Below are 6,000 nucleotides of genomic sequence, written 5' to 3' on the forward strand. Positions count from 1 at the left end.
GGCTTAATATTAATTATAATTGCTTGACCTATTCTCTCAGGATTATTACTAACTAGCTCCTATAACTTAAATTAACCCATTTCTATTGGTCTATATTTTACCAAGAGGCTCGTGGCTTATTCCTCACATGTGCTCCCCCGGTAGCTGCTATGTCCCTCTGGTCTCCACCTTCTTTCTTCCTGTGTCTGTTTAGATGTCCAGCCTAGTTATTCTGCCCTTATTAACCAATGGTGATAAGATATATTCACAGCACACAGATGGGCATCCCTCATCAGTCTGTGTACTTAAAGCATGTGTGTTCTGTTTTCTTTGGGTGCAATGTCTTCTGTGTGTCTATCATGTCTATTTGTCTGTATCTGTGTTCAAGTCCACTGCTTGCTCACTGACTTTCTGTTTGTGTGTTCGAGCCATTATTGAAAATGGGGTATTGAAGTTAGAAGTAAGAAGCCATCCTGGTCTTCACTGAAAGTTCCAAGCCAGCCTGGACTACAGCATGTAACTCCCTCAACAGACAAATAAATATTCACAAAAACACTCAAAATTCTCTGAAAAAGTTCTCTATTAAGCTTAAAAATACCTTTACCACACAAATTGCATATTTTATGCTTGTGCAGGTCACATTTACATTATTAATCTTTGTGGGATTTATCTTGAGTTCTCAGAACATTTTCTAAATGACAAGTCAGCTGTCACGCTGTTATTGTGAGAGACCTTTCCTGAACTGTCGTTTTAAAGTGCTGTCTTGCACACACTGAATTCCTATAGATAGTCGTTTAGTTAGGGTTTCTCTTGCTCTGACGAGACACCGTGACCACAGCAACTCTTACAAAGGAAAGCATTTAATTGGGGCTGGCTTACATTCAGAGGTTGAGTCCATTATCATCAAGGCAGGAATCATGGCAGTGTGCAGGCAGACACGGTGCTGGAGAGGTACTTGAAAGTTCTTCATTGAGATAAGCAGGCAGGAAAGAGAAGGAGAGAGAGAGAGAGAGAGAGAGAGAGAGAGAGAGAGAGAGAGAGAGAGAGAGAGAGAGACTGAGACTGGGCCTTGTTTGGGCATTTGAAACCCAAAAGCCCCCCAAACCCTGAGTGACAGACAAGCTTCCTCCAGCAAGGACACATCTACTCCAACAAGGCCATACCTCCTAATGTCATTCCCTAAGCATCCAAATGTGAGTCTTCCTGCATTTGCTGACCTGTAACACCAACTCACTTATATATTCTGTTCCCAGTACAGCACCTTTCCATCACTGCTCTTCGCTCCTTTTCCTGGGTTCGGATGAATTGTAGAGGTTGCAGGCGTTGCATTCCAGACGTCCCTTGGTTTGGCAGTGTCTGCCTGAAACTCACACTCCAGAAAGCCGAAAACTGCATTTCTCGAGCTCCACATTAGATATATTACTTGGGTTTTGTTTGCTTTGTTTTTTGAAATGGGGTCTGATGTAGCCCAGGCTGTCCTCAAACTTGCCATGTAGCCAAGTATGGCATTGGATCCTCAACCCCTCGCCTTGTTCTTTCAGGTGTTGGTCCTAGATGTGGTTTTAAGTGAGACTTAGATTTAGTCAACTGGATGCATTCATGCAAGCTTCAACTGGCAGGCACCTCTGGAACTGGTTCTCTCTGCCACTGAGTAGACAGAGATCTCAGTACCAATCACTACTGCTGTGGATGCCTTGAGTCTACAGGGCATTGTTCTCTTGTTGCAGGGCCCGAGGAGTGGAGCAGGAAGCTGTACTGACAACTTCCTGCTGACAGCAGCATCGTCACCAGGATCTGATATGACAAATACAGCAGCTGCCATTTTGCTATGTGGTTTCCAGAGTCAGTTCTGAAAGCTCCATCTAGTATCTGATCCTCAGCACACGCTCAACATTTAAGCCATTCAGCTTCCTATAATAACATTCTAAGGACCAGTCACTAGCACAAGCCCCCCAGCTTCCTATATTGATCATCCTAAGGATCAGTCACTAGCACAAGCCCCCCAGCTTCCTATATTGATCATCCTAAGGATCAGTCACTAGCACAAGCCCCCCAGCCTCCTGCAATAATCATCCCAAGGACCAGTCACTAGCACAAGCCCCCAGCTTCCTGCAATAATCATCCTAAGGACCAGTCACTAGCACAAGCCCCACCCCCAGCTTCCTGTAATAATCATCCTAAGGACCAGTCACTAGCACAAGCGTCCCAGCTTCCTGTAATAACATTCTAAGTCTTGTGAATTCTGTTCCCTGTCACTGATGTTAACAAATTAGCAGCATGGCTTATGGTGGAGGAGAGTTGCTTACGTTTGCCCAGCCCTGAATTTTAAAAACCACTGCTCTTTAAAACTTACTACTTTAAATTTCTCTATAAACCAATAACTGAACTGGACAGATAGTGTACGTCTCAATACAAGCACTCAGAAAGGTGAGGCAAGTTGATCGTGGGTTTGAGGTCAGCCTGGGCAACCTAGTGAGACTCTGTTAAGGAAGGAAGAGAGGGAGGAAGGGAGGGAGGGAAAAGAAGGAAGAAAGGAAGGAAAGGAGGGAGGGAGGGAGGGAGCAAGGGACGGAGGGAGGGAGGTAAGAAGTTGCCTGTCTTATTGTTCAAAGCTTAGGCTGTCTGTGTGTTTTTGCTTAGTCGTTCCTAGGTTAATGTCCTCATTTCTGTGGCCCAAGAGAACTAATCCCTGTGTCGATATTCATCCAGAAAGATGTAGAGGAATCCCATCTATTTTGAAGTCATGATCAAAAAGTTACACCTCAGTAATGGTCTCATGCCTTCGACAGTAACAGTCTGGTGGCCCACACTTGGCTGCTAGGAACGGTGAACCCTTTCTGACTGATCCCTGCCTCTTGAAATATCTCAGAAAATGTCCTGCACTAGAAAGGGAAACAAGAGGGGAAACACCTCTGTAGTGTTCTTGCTTCTAACTTTCTAAAAATGATAGAGATTGGAGTCTTCATTTCTGGTTTCGCTCAGTTGGACGGTCATCAGCACTGACTCAGACTGCCTTACCCAGAACTGCTTCTACTGGATCTCACACAAAGGGGAGTGGCTTGAAGGCAGAGCTGCCTGGCTCACCTCTTTTAGCCCACATTCTAGCAAACAAGGCTTCCAGGAAGTAGTGTGGTCTAGCGAGTCAATTTCTCGAGAGCGCCACCTTGTGGTGATAACGGGGTACAAGAAAAGAGAGCTTGCTTTCGCTCACTTCCCAGCTCACTGGGCTAATTCCTCCTGGTATGTTTATCAGCTTGCATGCCTCCCGTTTTCCTGTGGCCACTTTCCCTCACCCTTTCATACCTGCTCTCTTTTCTCTTCTTTATTCCGGGGGTTGACAAATCGTCGCCCAGGGCCAGGTTCACACGCTAATATGTTCTCTTTGGTTGTGCTTTAAGGCAGTCTGGGTTTGAATGGCAGACGCTCGGAGACTAGCACATTCTCCACCTTTCTCTGAAGCAGGTCATAATTCACTCAACACTTCTCTGGCTCCTCTGGGCACTTAACTTTGCCGACTGTTAACCTGTGCTCTTTCTGCTCCCAGCTGTAGAAATCTTTGCGTTAGTCACGAATTTAGGCTTCTTCCCCGAGAGAGCATCGAAATACTGCCGCTCTTTAGTTCCTTTCACTTTACATTTATCTGTTTCGTTATTGTGTGTTGTGTTCTCTTTATGCTCAAAGGACAGCTGCAGGAGGTGATTCTCTACCTTCACCTTGTGGGTTCTGGGGGTTGAAGTCAGGTCATCCATCTGGGAATAAAGTCCTTTACCAGGAGAGCCACCTCTCTGGTCCTCCCTTGTTTTGATTTGGGGGTTTCCATAAGGTCTTTTTGTTTGTTTGTTTTGTTTTTGTTGATGTTGTTGTTTTGTTCTTTTCTTGCTGGAATTCAAACGTTGCATCACCTCTGGCCCAGTCTTCATTACCCCACACCCTAGGAATGTGAACCTGATAAACTGGTGTTGCTGGGGAAATACTTCAACAGTCTGTGAACTAGAATCCCTTGCTCAGCAGTGCACACTGTGAAATCCAGGAGACTCGCAAGTCGCAGCATTTTGCCCACTGTGTTTTATCACATTGTTTTTTTATTCTCCTGACAACTAGTTTCCCTCTCATATTCAAAATTCATACACGTGCAATCATCCTGTGAGCCAGCAATTTCAGTTCTGGCTGTACGCTTCAAGAGTAATAGGGACAGAATCTTCTAGACAAATAGTTATAGCAGACATAATTCTCTTGCCTTATTGCTCTGGCTAAGCCTTTGTGTGCTGTATGGAATAAGAATAGAAGAAGTGAGTATCTCCTTCCAGATTACAGACAAACAGCCTGATCTCTTCCTCATTTAGTATAATACTGACTACAGGTTTGTCATATACAGCCTCTATTGTGTTTAAGTCTGTTCTTCCTATTTCTAGTTTATTCTGGGATTCTATTATGAAGAGATGCCACACTTTGCCAAGGGTCTTACTTGCTTTGCTTGAGATGATCATATAATTTTTTTTTAAATCTCGAGTCTATGTATACGCCATAGTATACATGTTGGTTTGTATACGCTGAACCGTTCTTGCATCTCAGGATGAAAACAACTTGGTCACAGTATACAATCTTTTTTTAATAACTTTTACTGATTCTTTGTGGATTTCACATCATGCATTTGGATCCTGTTCATCTTTCTGTCTCCTCACATCTGCCTTCCATCCTTGGAATTCCCCCCCGCCCCCATCAAAACCAGATTTAAAAGAAAAACTAAAAATAAAACTAAATAAAAAATTAATAAAAGGAAGAGGAGGAGGAAGAGGAGAAGGAGGAGGATAAAGAAGAAGAGGAGAAGCGTGTCATGGAAACTGTAGCATGGTCAATTGAATCACACAGTTCACCCTTCAGTCCATTCATCTTTACTTGCAAGTGTTCATTGTCACTTGTCTGGCTCAAGGCCCCTGGTTTCTGCTACATGACCAATGCGTAGTCCAAGGCTCTCACTGGGGTTCCTCTTGGATACCCTGTTGTTGTCCTGTGTCATGGAGATCCTGTTGTTTTGGATCTGCAGAATCTAAGCCCCTTCAGATTTGATGGATGTTAGGGTGGGTTCTGGGCCTGGGTGGTAGCTAGGCCTGCCAGTTTTCCCTCATCGTCTCTACCCAGGCGAGTTTTCCAACACTGCCTTGGCTAGCTCACCCAATGCAGCCTACAGCAAGGATCAGGGTCAGTTCTCAGGCTCTCAGGTCCTCAGATCCAGGTAACCCACATTCACCTACCAGGTCCATCTCTTTTGTTTTGCCCAGGCAAACTACAGAATTGCTGTAGGAGGCATACAAGGTAGAGGCTGCTCTCCCTCAGGTCTGGCTCATGTGCTCCCCCAACAATAGGGTCAGCTCTAATGTGCAGCAGGGCCTGTTCTCCCGTGTGCCACAGCTGGTGTGGGGCAGGGTTAGTTCTCTTACTTTCGTGGCCAGATCTCTCACCTGCACAGAGAGCAAGGGACAGAGCAGGGAGTGCATCTTTCCCTCACCCACACCATCACATGGCAGATGAGGGGGACACAGAGTCAGCTCTTCTGCTGCCATGCCCTTGGGGTCAGCTCACATGCTTCTCTGACCACGGGGTCCTCTAGGGTGCTGCCCAGGTAAGGTATATGCCTGTGATGAGGGATGGAACAGTTTTTGCAGGGGCTAGTGCAGAGGTAAGCTTTCCCCTGAGGGGTAGGGCAAGCTCACCTGCTGCAATATCCAGTGAGGGGAAGGGCCAGCCATCCCAAGGCCAGTGAAGGATGGGGCTGGCTCAGTACAACACAGTGCCAACCATCCCTGTAGCAACTTGGGGCATGGACAGATCCCAGCTGCAGCAGGACCACAGATCCAGACATGGCCCCTGGCAGTAACTCAGACCCTGATGCCACCATGGACCCGGTGGCAGCATGACTCCCCCCCTCTCCACCAGGCACCAACATGGTCCCAGGTGGCTGACCAGATCCTGGGCATCCACAGAACCATGGACCCCACCCCTGACCCTGGCCACATCAGGGTC

General features: G+C 46.3%; 1 long non-coding RNA gene across 1 annotated transcript; it reads right to left on the reverse strand.

Moving 5' to 3' along the window:
- Nucleotides 1–823: 823 nt before the first annotated feature.
- Nucleotides 824–3,597, reverse strand: LOC146892449 (uncharacterized). The gene is made up of 2 exons (XR_015004353.1): nt 3,283–3,597; nt 824–943 (listed from the first exon to the last, which is right to left on the reverse strand). It is a non-coding gene; the product is annotated as an uncharacterized LOC146892449 (long non-coding RNA).
- Nucleotides 3,598–6,000: the final 2,403 nt, after the last annotated feature.

This window comes from Myodes glareolus, chromosome 11, assembly GCF_982192425.1.
Source record: "Myodes glareolus chromosome 11, mMyoGla1.1, whole genome shotgun sequence".
NCBI lineage: Eukaryota > Metazoa > Chordata > Mammalia > Rodentia > Cricetidae > Myodes > Myodes glareolus.